Raw genomic sequence first — 12917 nt, forward strand, 5'->3', positions numbered from 1 at the left:
AATAAATAAACTCAAGCATCTTGTGCTTATAATACTTCTTATAAAATCCAATGAGACAAAGTTTGCTTATGCCTGTTATTTATTCATTGTAACTACAGTAGATGTTAAACCAGCACTCCCACACTATCAGTCCATTGGATACCAAAGATACCAAAATTATGTGTGAATCCGTAGCCAGTTTAAATGTTTGTATTTCTGTGATATTGGTAGGTTTTTCTAAGAGGAATAAAGCCACACAAATAAGGTGATGGACATCCCATATCAAGATTACATTGCCCATATAATTGATGTCCTGCTTTTCCCACCATTGCATGTGAAAACATAATCTCTCTATCTCAGACACGAAAAGAGTGATTCAACCTAACACTATCAGAGTCCCATTGTTGATAGACTAACACGTGGAGGACGTGAGCTGATGCTGGCTGCTGGCACAATGTCAGATCCAGACATATCCCTTAGGAGGTGGGTGGACTTGAGCTATCATTTCATCAGCAACAGGCCTGGCTATCTCCAAGACAGATTCAATCTCATGTTATCACTTTAGCTATCTGGATTATCTCGCTAATCTCGAAATCCAAAATGATATAGTAACAGGTCACTGAAAACGTACACATAAAGAGATTAGTGGTCATAAAAGTATGTAGGTTTGCATTAGAGTCATTTCAAGTCCAGATCAAACAGTTCCTCAAAGAGAAGGACAACATGACATGGTTGACCCACATCAGAGTAACTGCATAACTCAAGGCGATGTAGAGTTTCTGAGTGGCCAAAGATATGGCAAGCTGTTGTGTTTGAAAAGGAAAGGAATCTCCGGTACACTGGTTCTCGTACGATCCACAATGTGTATAATGGATCTCAAAACTCCCCTCTGTTTTCTATATATAGCATCCATTACATTTCAATCAATCAAAGAAATGCACCACACCACTCACATAAGAATACAAGTAAAATGTATGAGCTTTTATCTGAGGATCAATTGTATATTAAGTTGGACCTGTTTCATTTAGCACAAGTGAAACCAAACTCTTATCTGTGCTCCATCCAGTTCAGTAGAAACACATTTGTTTCCATCAACAAAGGATAAATGCTTACTGCCTCATTACTCACATGGCTGCTGATGTGACCTTTCCCAGGGATTTGTACAATACACCTTTGGGCGATAACAAAACAAGGGAAAGAGGACGGGATGGTGCACCACTATCCATGCTATGGAGGTCATTGCAATGAACTGCTGCCCTGTGATACAGTCATTAGGTACAATGTCCCTAATCACACAACTCGTCAGGAGGATGCTATGTTTTCAGATGCCAATGGAGGTATAGGACTCAATCAAACGTCACATAGCCCAGCATATCCAACCTTAGTTAGGAACATGCAGAATATTTTTTAAAATTTTTATTTCACCTTTATTTGACCAGGTAAGCCAGTTGAGAACAAGTTCTCATTTACAACTGCGAACTGGCCAAGATAAAGCAAAGCAGTGCGATAAAAACAACAACAGAGTTACATATGGGGTAAAACAAAACATAAAGTCAAAAATACAACAGAAAATATATATACAGTGTGTGCAAATGTAGCAAGTTATGGAGGTAAGGCAATAAATAGGCTATAGTGCAAAATAATTACAATTAGTATTAACACTGGAATGATAGATGTGCAAGAGATGATGTGCAAATAGAGATACTGGGGTGCAAATGAGCAAAATAAATAACAATATAGGGATGAGGTAGTTGGGTGGGCTCATTTCAGATGGGCTGTGTATAGGTGCAGTGATCGGTAAGGTGCTCTGACAACTGATGCTTAAAGTTAGTGAGGGAGATAAGAGTCTCCAGCTTCAGAGATTTTTGCAATTCGTTCCAGTCATTGGCAGCAGAGAACTGGAAGGAATGGCGGCCAAAGGAGGTGTTGGCTTTGGGGATGACCAGTGAGATATACCTGCTGGAGCGCATACTACGGGTGGGTGTTGCTATGGTGACCAATGAGCTAAGATAAGGCGGGGATTTGCCTAGCAGTGATTTATAGATGATCTGGACCCAGTGGGTTTGGCGACTAATATGTAGTGAGGACCAGCCAACAAGAGCGTACAGGTCACAGTGGGGGGTAGTATATGGGGCTTTGGTGCCAAAATGGATGGCACTGTGATAGACTACATCCAATTTGCTGAGTAGAGTGTTGGAGGCTATTTTGTAAATTACATCGCCGAAGTCAAGGATCGGTAGGATAGTCAGTTTTACGAGGGCATGTTTGGCAGCATGAGTGAAGGAGGCTTTGTTGCGAAATAGGAAGCGATTCTAGATGTAACTTTGGATTGGAGATTCTTAATGTGAGTCTGGAAGGAGAGTTTACAGTCTAACCAGACACCTAGGTATTTGTAGTTGTCCACATACTCTAGGTCAGACCCGTCGAGAGTAGTGATTCTAGTCGGGTGGGCGGGTGCCAGCAGCGTTCGATTGAAGAGTAAGCATTTAGTTTTACTAGTGTTTAAGAGCAGTTGGAGGCTACTGAAGGAGTGTTGTATGGCATTGAAGCTCATTTAGAGGTTTGTTAACACAGTGTCCAATGAAGGGCCAGATGTATACAAAATGGTGTCGTCTGCGTAGAGGTGGAACTGAGAGTCACCAGCAGCAAGAGCGACATCATTGATATACACAGAGAAAAGAGTCGGCCCAAGAATTGAACCCTTTGGCACCCCCATAGAGACTGCCATAGGTCCAGACAACAGGCCCTCCGATTTGACACATTGAACTATATCTGAGAAGTAGTTGGTGAATAATAATAACTGGTACAATGCAATACATTTTTTGAAATTATGTGATTCAAATGAGCAATGCCCATTGAAATATCATCAGCAAAATTTCAGCAAAATTAAAGATCGAATCCCAGCTAAACACAGCATTTGACATTGATCTGCGCCACTCTCTGTGTATGTGTCCGATTTTGAAGCACCAAAGTGTTCCATTGTCTACACATTGAACATGCGTTGCTACTGCTGGCTATAAATGTCTGCTCCCAGGCTCCAACTCTAGCCTGACCCAGTTCTCCAGCCCAGTCTGCGTTATCTGATGCAGTAAGACTGGACTCACAGAGTCATGGTCCCCTGGGCTGCATTAGTGCCCACTGCCCAGCTCATAATGAAAAGATTTGGGCAGTGGTTGACATGGTGCCAGTGGATGACGTGGAGGAAGGTTTTTAGACTTGGCTGGATTTCTGTTGACCTTTGACCCTAGAGGTCACAGAGTGACCGGTAGTCCCTTGTTCTGTTACAAATCAAATCTTTACATTAAAAACTTAAAACATGTTGTAGAAGATAAATAACTTAACACCTCACTATAAGCAAACTGAATGTGACAATGGTTATCTGCTGCTGGTAGGCAAATGCATTATTCTCCCCAATTGGTAGTTACAGTCTTGTCCCATCGCTGCAACTCCCGTACGGACTCGAGAGAGAGGCGAAGGTCCATTGCCACACATCCACCGAAACACGACCCCGCCAAGCCGCTCTGCTTCTTGACACACTGCTCACTTAACCCAGAAGCCAGCCGCACCAATGTGTCGGCGGGAAACACCGTACAACTGGCGACCGATGTCAGCGTGCATGCGCCCAGCCCGCCGCAAGGAGTTGCTAGAGCACAACGGGACAAGGACATCCCGGCCGACCAAACCCTCCCCTAACCAGGATGACGCTGAGCCAATTGTGCGCCACCTCATGGGTCTCCCGGTCGCAGCCAACTGCGACACAGCCTGGGATCGAACCCAGGTCTGTAGTGACACCTCTAGCACTGCGATGCAGTGCCTTAGACCACTGCGCCACTCAGGAGGCCAGCAAATGCATTCTTACAGTTGTTGGCATGAAGGGAAATCTTAGATGTTAAAATAGACTGAAACATAGGCTAATGTATATGAAATATGTATACAATCTTCATGAAAAAAATGTGGTCCTGTATCAAAGACAGTCATTTATTTCCAATAAATCACATTAAATGCTCTGTGATTTATAGATTACAAGATGGATCAGTGTGATATTACACTCCAAATCTGTCACGGACGGCTGCTGATGGTCATATATTTGTGTGATTCTGTGATCAAGGCTGAGGCTTTCCACAGAAATCCCAGCTTTCCACGCTCATCTTGACCGACGGAGCCGGGAAGGTTACAGTAATACGGAGGAGCAGCCAGGGCTTGGGAGCAAGGCAGGCGGGGAAATAGTTCGGACATGCCTGGCATCCAACATGAGCCCAGATAGAGCTGTCTGCTGAGATTAAAGTTAACCACAGACACTGATGCCATAACGGATCTCGGAGTGTAAAGTCAGAGTTTAAAGTGGCCTAAAATGCTGCAGCAATATAAGGCGGTGGCTGACAGAAATGTCTTCATAACCATCTTATGAAATGGAACGGACTGCTACAGTCGTTGGTTAATTGTCTTTAGCCTACTTACATTATGTAGGCCTATGCACTGTAGCCTTGAATCAAGTAGCCTTGAATCTCCTGAATCTGGATAGAGACAAAACCTTGTCATATCTCATTCTCATTAGATCACTTATCATTTCATAGGAGTGGCATGGCACTGGAGTCACATAACATTCAGATGTAGCCTACTCATGTCAAACAAATTGCACAATCAATGTCACATGACCTTCCAAAATTAGATTACAATATCTCCATCATAGGTCATAGCCACAAAATGACAGTTTCAATTCCAGTGCTTTACTTTACTTCAACTTCAACATCCCAAGTGTTAGCCATCAATAACCATAATTTACAAATGGATGGAAAATCGACAAATGTAGGTTATGTGAGGAGAGGGAGAGAGAGAGAGAGAGAGAGAGAGAGAGAGAGAGAGAGAGAGAGAGAGAGAGAGAGAGAGAGAGAGAGAGAGAGAGAGAGAGAGAGAGAGAGAGAGAGAGAGAGAGAGAGAGAGAGAGAGAGAGAGAGAGAGGAAACCATGTAAGCCAGAAGGATACATTTAACCTTCTACAGCTGGCAAAGGCAGACTGTTACAGCTGTGTTGACAGCCTCTGACCTGCAGTCAAATCTCCCTTTTACTTTTAGTGGGCCTATGTTTTTAATTTACAGTAAATCCCAGGGCTGACTTTTAACAACAGCATTTAAGATCCCCATGGAAAATAAACTTGTGATACAGCAAGCCAAACATCCAATGTAAAATTAATGCACCACAGAGAACATCTTGAAATAAAAATTCTAAATACCCATAGACACTGCAATCAATTTACATAAGAGTCAGAGCTTTTCGAACCATGTTAATTATGGGTTGTCTACTGTCTTCTTGCTAGGAATAACTTATACTGTAGCTACTGTTAACTTAATGGGCCAGTCCTAGCCTACTGTAGGTCAGCTTTCATGTCAGTTTGGCGAGGAATTTATCTTCTTCACACAGAGGCGCGGTTGGGGTGGGGACAGATTTCTGCGTCACAAAGTTATGAGCATAGGACAAAAATACACAGACGTCAAGAAAGGAGGTGAGCCAACCAAGATGAATTAAAAAGTTATTTGTGTCTACTGTTTTGCTGTAGCTAGTTAGTTAAAGTATACATAGGACATTTATAGAAGTTGACCAATTTTGTCGAAAATAGTTGGTACTTCTGTGTTCTATATTTTTGCCCAAATGTTAGCTAGCTAACTTTCTTAGCTAGCTAGCATTGCGTTCAACCAAGCAAGGACAGGTAGGTAGCCAGCTCAGCTAGCTAACTGTTAGCTAGCTAACATGAGTTCTCCTTTGGAGTAGGAGTAGCTAGCTAGAATATCAATTTGCGTAGCCCTGGCTTCAATACCTCATTGTCTAAGTATTGAAGGCAGTACACCTGCAAGAGGTGTGCACAAATAAAGGATGTCTAGCTAGTAACTTCGTTAGCCTGCGAGGAGGAGGAGTAGTAGTAGTAGTAGTAGTAGTAGTAGAGTTAGCTAGTTAGTTAGTTAGCTAGCTAGCTAGCTATAGCAGTTATAAGCAGGTTGCATTAGCTAGCTAGCTAGTTTGCCAGTTGAATCAAGTAGTACATCAGTGTTAATTTGTGTCAATAACAAAATCATCTTTACATTGAATGCTGCACAGACACAATTGTCTATTGATAGACATGTGACACTGTTAGTGACCTTTTGTTTTTTTCAGCGCAGGACAGGATGCCCCAGGAGGAGATGAAGAAGCCTCTAATATGGGGTGGTGCCAGCCCCAGCCCCAGACACCTCAAAACCTCAATTTCCGATCCAGGTACCCCCTTGGTTGGCATCCTGGGCACAGGTGACTTGTCCCGCTCCTTAGCCACCGGGCTGGTAGCTTCCGGGTACCGGGTGGTGGTGGGCAGCCGCAACCCCAAGCGCTGTGCCTCCCTCTTTCCCGAGGAGGCTGAGGTGACCACCCAGCACCAGGCTGCCACCCAGGCCGACCTGGTGTTCGTGGCCCTCTTCCCCGAGCACTACTCCACCCTGGCTGGGCTGAGGGAGCCGCTAGTGGGGAAGATTCTGGTGGATGTTAGTAACGGTACTAAGATCAACAGGGATAAGCAGTCCTACGCGGAGCAGCTGGCCGATATCTTCCCAGAGAGCAGTGTGGTGAAGGGCTTCAATGTGATCTCGGCCTGGAGCCTGCAGACGGGGCCACGGGACGGCAGCAGACAGGTAAGGCCTAAGTCCTCTGAACACACAACAGTGCCAGAGAAGAGACATACAGACAGACATTACTACTCTGAATGACATTTGGACGTACAGTTTTTATATATTTTTTGCTCTAAACCGGACAATGTCTGCAGTTTATGTAATGTTAGATGTTTCACACATTCTCATCTTGCAACCATATTCTCACAGGTGTTGGTCATACGATGTCACTGTAGCTAAACGATGTGATGTAGGGTAGGCTATTGGTGAAGTATAGTGTCTCTTCAGTTGGGTTCTCCTTGGTGAAGATTCCCTTCCCTTAGCTGACACTCTTCTCTTTACTATCCAGGTGCTGATTTGCAGTGACAGCAGTAGGGCCAAGAGCGCTGTACTCCAGATCTGCCGCAGTCTAGGCTTCATCCCTGTTGACATGGGCCGCCTCTCCTCTGCCCAGGAGATAGAGAACACCCCCCTGTACCTCTTCCCTTCGTGGCGTCTCCCTTGTCTCTCCACCCTCTGCCTTTTCCTCTTCTTCTACGCCTACAACTTCCTACGTGACGTCATCCACCCATACGCCACGGCGGGGAAGAGCGCATTCTACAAAATGCCGGTGGAGGTGGTAAACGTGACTCTCCCCTCGGTGGCCTTGGTGACCCTGGCTCTGGTCTACCTGCCGGGCCTCGTGGCTGCCTTCCTGCAGCTGTCGTGGGGCACCAAGTACAGGCGTTTCCCCAACTGGTTGGATCGCTGGCTGCAGCTTCGGAAGCAGTTGGGCCTCTGTGCCTTCCTCTGCGCAGCCCTGCATGCCGTCTATAGCCTGTGTTTGCCCATGCGCAGGTCTGCACGCTACAGTCTGCTCAATGCTGCCTTCAAACAGGTGAGAAAGCGTCATCAAACTATTTATGAATAGTGTAGCCTACATACTATAAATGAATTAGTATTGAAGTATAAATGTATGGGTCTAAACATAAGCATTAAAAACATTTCTACTCATCAGCATTTATAACGTTTTCAATATGGTAAAACATTTGTAATGGATTATGCATATTATAGTGTAACCACCTGACCTCACAGTAAGCAACAATGTGTGTTTGCTGTGCAGGTGAAGGCAGGCCAGGAGGACTCGTGGGTAGAGGAGAAGGTGTGAAGGATGGAGCTGTATCTGTCTATAGGCATCCTGGCCCTGGGCCTGCTCTCTCTGCTGGCTATCTCCTCACTGCCCACCGTGGGCAAATCTCTCAACTGGAGGGAGTTCAGCTTCGTACAGGTCAGCACATTTGCACACACACACCTTTTCTGTGTACATGAGCAGTAAGTCAATGGAGCAGTCGAAGACTGGCAAAACCCATTAACATTGTAGCCTACTGTAGAAAGACAACCTCTGAGCTATGCGTGTCAACTCTTCTTCTCGCATGCCTCGGAATTCATAAAGGGGGAACTTTACTATAATGGTTCCATTTTCCAGGGATTTGTCCTTCTTTGGAGCTTTTAGAACTTCCCCTTCATATGTATGTTAAGCTGATCCAGTCGGCGCCAGATTAGTCACATGCTGCTAGTCCCTGTGATAAAAGGCCTGGGTTCTGCTTGGCCTGTCAGAATGGCCTGTCTGCCAACAGCCCGGAGCCGCAGTAAAACATTTGAGCATTATTCTCCATCAAGATTACAGTCTTGCAGTCCCTTAAGCTTGCAGCCAGCCAGACATAATGTAGTGAGTTCAGTCCTGCTGATTCATAGTGCGGACGACAGACGGACATGGCTTTAAGTGAGTTAGGCTGGTATTAGGAACTGTTAACTTGCCCAGACTTTCTTAACAGAGCCTTGTATAATTATTGGTAAAATGAGATGCATTAAGTATAAAAGTAATAAACATGTATACTGAACAAAAGTATAAATGCAACAATCTCAACGATTTTACTGAGTTACAGTTCTTATAAGGAAAATAGTCAATTTAAATAAATAAATTAGGCCCTAATCTATGGATTTCACATGACTGGGCAGCAGTGCAGCCATGGGTGGGCCCTGGAGGGAATAGGCTCACCCACTGGGAAGCCAGGCCCAGCCAATCAGAATGAGTTTTTCCCCACAAAAGGGCTTTATTACGGACAGAAATACTCCTCAGCATACCCCCCCACCCTCCCTCTGACGATCCCGCAGGTGAAGAAGCCGGATGTGGAGTTCCTGGGCTGGTGTGGTTACATGTGGTCTGCGGTTGTGAGGCCAGTTGGATGTACTGCCAAATTCTGTAAAATTTTATTGGAGGCAGCTTATGGTAGAGAAATGAACATTCAATTCTCTGGCAACAGCTCTGGTGGACATTCCTGCAGTCAGCATGCCAATTTAACACTCCCTCAAAACTTGAGACATCTCTGGCATTGTGTTGTGACAAAACTGCACATTTTAAAGTGGCCTTTTATTGTCCTCAGCACAACGTGAACCTGTGTGATGATCATGCTGTTTAATCAGCTTCTTGATATGCCACACCTGTCAAGTGGATGGATTATCTTGGCAAAGGAGAAATGCTCACTAACAGGGATGTAAACAAATTTGTGCACAAAATGTAAGAAAAATAAGCTTTTTGTGCTTGTGGAACATTTCTGGGATTTTTTATTTCAGCTCATGAAACATGGGACCAACACTTTACATGTTGCGTTTATATTTTTGTTCAGTATACTTAGGGATGGGGATGAAATGGGTGAGTCACGACAGTGAACCTTCCCGCCTGTCAAGGGTAATTATAATTCAGCTGCTCTCTGTAGTGCCCTGTACTGTGCTAATAATTAGAGGGAACACACACACAGACACACACACGCGCTGACTACAGGGGCTCATTAAGGACAAATGTTGAGCTTGTAGGTCATACTGTCCCCTTGGGCCTCTTTACTACACTCGTGAGCTAATATACTGCACATATAATATACCACTCAAGTCACCACTTCCTTTCACCTCACTAAGATGTTGAGTTATTAGGTTATGTAGAAGGTTCAAAGGTCAACAGCCAGATCCCCGGTGTTCTGTACATCTGGGTAGGCCAACCTCGTTTGCATTTACAGTCTTTCATAAAGGGGTTTGATTGGGTATGGATGGAGTATTGGGGGATTTATAAGTTCAGAAGTGTATTTTTTTAAACGTTCAATATAAAATGGGCCATCACCATCGGATCTCACGACCTGACATTGTATTGAATAAAAAAAAACTGGATTTCAAACCAAATTAACTTATAGTGAGTACATCTGAAGCCGGCTATCACCCAGATTCAGTTCAATTCAAATACGTTTTCTCCCCTCTAGTCCAGACTTGGCTACACCGCCCTGGTGATGGCCACCCTCCACACGCTGACCTACGGCTGGGACCGGGGCTTGGACCCGGAGCAGTATCGCTTCTACCACCTTCCTGCTGGTGCTGGCCCTGCCGCTGGCTGTGCTGCTGGGGAGGCTGGCTCTGTCCCTGCCGTGTGTGGCTCTCCGGCTGAGTCGTATCAGGAGGGGTTGGGAGAAGAGCCGAGCCGAGCCATCCGCTTCACACTGCCTGAGGACGAGTGTAACGGGCCATCACAGGATGACATCAGTAATGTTTGAGAGAGATGCTTGGTTTAGTCTTACATGCAGGGTTGAATGAAGGAAGCATGGAAGACACACACACACACAGGCAAGTGGCGATGGGAGAGAAGTACTGACCGTGTCATTATAAGGGATGGAATATCACCAACAGTAGCCTTATGCATCAAAAACAATTTAGGGATTTCAATGGCCTTTGTTTTACTAGTGAACATGCTACTTGTTTGGATGCCATTTCATCTATAGCACTACTGTTTACCTTGGTATATTTATCAAGAGAAATGAACTATGGTTGTATTGCTCACTAAGCCTCCGGCACATGTACAGTTATGCATTTCGGAAATGGCTATTATAGTGCTGCTTTTAAATTTGCTGCCGCTACTCCCTTTAACTAAACTGGAAACCAGACATTGTCATTGTCTTCCTACTAGTCTCTTAGCCAGTCAAATACTGGGCATCCAATGCTATCACACAAATCAAAATAAAATACATTGTACTTGTAGTAGCCTCTGTCTCAGGCTTTCACTTCAATGTGAGCGAAGCCTGGGCATCTGAGGCTGTACTTGTAGTACTGTTAGATGCCTCAGCTCTGTCCTGCTCGCGGCTGAATCTGGCTCAGCTGTCTGATTTGCCTGCCCTGACGCTAAGGTCAGTCAGAGCCAAAATGTTGCAACTCACAACAATGTCATCGGTTGTTTGGGGGTGTCATGCCTGCTTCTGCTGTGTAATCGCTTCTTACTGCTCGGAGATGTGTTTAGAAAATAGACCTTTATATTTTCTGCCTTAGATTATTGTTGCACTGTTTTTACGCGTCAATGAATGCACTATAATGTTTAGACTTTACCTGGTCAGAGTCTTTCAAAGATCAAATGTGTGTCAAAGATTGGAGAAATCTACTATCAAGTCCCAAATTGTTGCTGGCACCAAACCCAGTCGAGGATGGCTCATGTTTTGTTTCTGTGTTGAAGTTACACTGTGATATAGGTATAATTTAAATATGACATTGTATAAAATGTACTAATTTTATTGAATGATCAAATAAACCTGCTGTCATGGTGACTCAATGGTACATCTGAAATTGTAAGAGCTATTTTATATTCTCTGACTGTTAAATTTTTTCTTGCGTCACTTGTGGTTCTGTTAAATGTACGAATTTCCATTAGTTTATCCACAAAATGAAATCAAAGACATGTATATTTTGATAGTGCTTATTTTCAGAATAAACACAGTATTTTCCACAACTTACCAATTCATTGTTATGTAGAAGTTCATGAATGAAATTTTATTGTCTCACTCCTTACTGACCTGGAGAGAGACTGGACACATGCTGTCCTCTTGTGGTAGCTATAGGCTAATGCATTTGTCACCTCTCATTTCATTGCTTTCCAATGGAATTTGAGATGTCACCACCACCTACTCAAGGGTTAAAGGTAAGACAACTCCCATATGAAATCACGGAAGTGAGCATTCCCACATGTAAGGAGTAGCTGGGTCTTTTTCTGGGGAACAACATGTCTATGGTAAACAGAAACCTCGTTATTTTTTGTTTTTATGTGCAGTAACTAACAATCATCTGTTTAAAATGTTAGATACCTTCTAGGTGTCATGCATTTCTTTTTAAAACAGTTTTTTTGCAGCGAATCTATTATGACGCTACTGCAAATAGCTTCGTGTAGACACATGCATTTTAACTGATGTGTGTGGCATATAGGACTGATTTTGTCATAGGGAGAATTTTTGGGGTGTTAAGGTATTCAACTTATTTTTAAGTCGGATACAAATATTTTGACACAATGTGGTGTGGAAGTATTTTCAGCATCCGCTGATTTACATATTATTCTCAGTATATAGGGGAAATTATGTGTGTGGTTTTGTTTAACTGACCTTGTGGTACCAGAAGTCCTCACAAGGATAGTAAAACAAGAACATTTTGACAAGTGGGGACTAAATACTATTTTAGGTTTAGGGTTACAATTAGGGTTAGGGTTTGGTTTAATGTTAGGTTAAGGGTTAGATTTAGGGTTAAGGAAAATAGGATTTTGGATGGGAATCGATTCTTTGGTCCCCACAAGGAGCGCAATACAAAACTTTTTTTTCTCTTCTCGAGGCTGAATTTGAAAAGGCTGCGGATGAGGTGAGGAGGCTGACCGTACAACCTAGCTACGCTGAACGATTAGTTACCGGAGTGTAACTCCAGTTCTATGAGTGGAGCGGAGCCCCATAGGGGAGCTCTGCTCCTAGTGGTTTACCCTCTGCCCTAAGGCAGCGACAGCCTGAGACAAAATTATGCACACACCTACAGCCAATAGGAGTACAGGTGTCCCTATAAGAGGGGATGCCTCCCCTCAATCAGCCTCCCGAGATATTTTTCTTCAGCGAGACTAGAGAGGGTCGGCAGGGCCTTAAGTCCTATGGGGCTCCGCTCCACTCATAGAACTGGAGTTACACTCCGGTAACTAATCGTTCTATATCGTGGAGCTCCGCCCCATAGGGGAGCTCTGCTCCTAGTGGTTTAAGGCGGAGCGTAGCGCTCCAAAATGTACTCCCTGCCGAGCCTAACACTTCCCATCGAAACGAGAAGGTCAGGCCTAGCAATGGCTGCAACCGAGTCCCGCAGTACTGCAACTAAAAACCCCTACGGGCGTCACAATATACCGCGTCATCGGTTAAAGACCCGCACCACCTAGTCCAATGGCAATGCCAATGACTAGTGGGCAGATCACCAGAATAGAAGCCATACTAATCTGTACTAGCA

The 12917-nt window shown here is 44.2% G+C and overlaps 1 pseudogene across 1 annotated transcript; it reads left to right on the forward strand.

Moving 5' to 3' along the window:
• Nucleotides 1-5420: 5420 nt before the first annotated feature.
• Nucleotides 5421-11400, forward strand: LOC311117017 (metalloreductase STEAP3-like; annotated as a pseudogene). The gene is made up of 5 exons: nucleotides 5421-5479; nucleotides 6127-6632; nucleotides 6958-7485; nucleotides 7711-7875; nucleotides 9896-11400. The product of its transcript is annotated as a metalloreductase STEAP3-like (transcript).
• The last annotated feature ends 1517 nt before the right edge of the window (nucleotides 11401-12917 follow it).

The sequence above is a fragment of the Coregonus lavaretus genome, assembly GCF_964263955.1.
Source record: "Coregonus lavaretus genome assembly, contig: HAP1_SCAFFOLD_941, whole genome shotgun sequence".
Taxonomy (NCBI): domain Eukaryota; kingdom Metazoa; phylum Chordata; class Actinopteri; order Salmoniformes; family Salmonidae; genus Coregonus; species Coregonus lavaretus.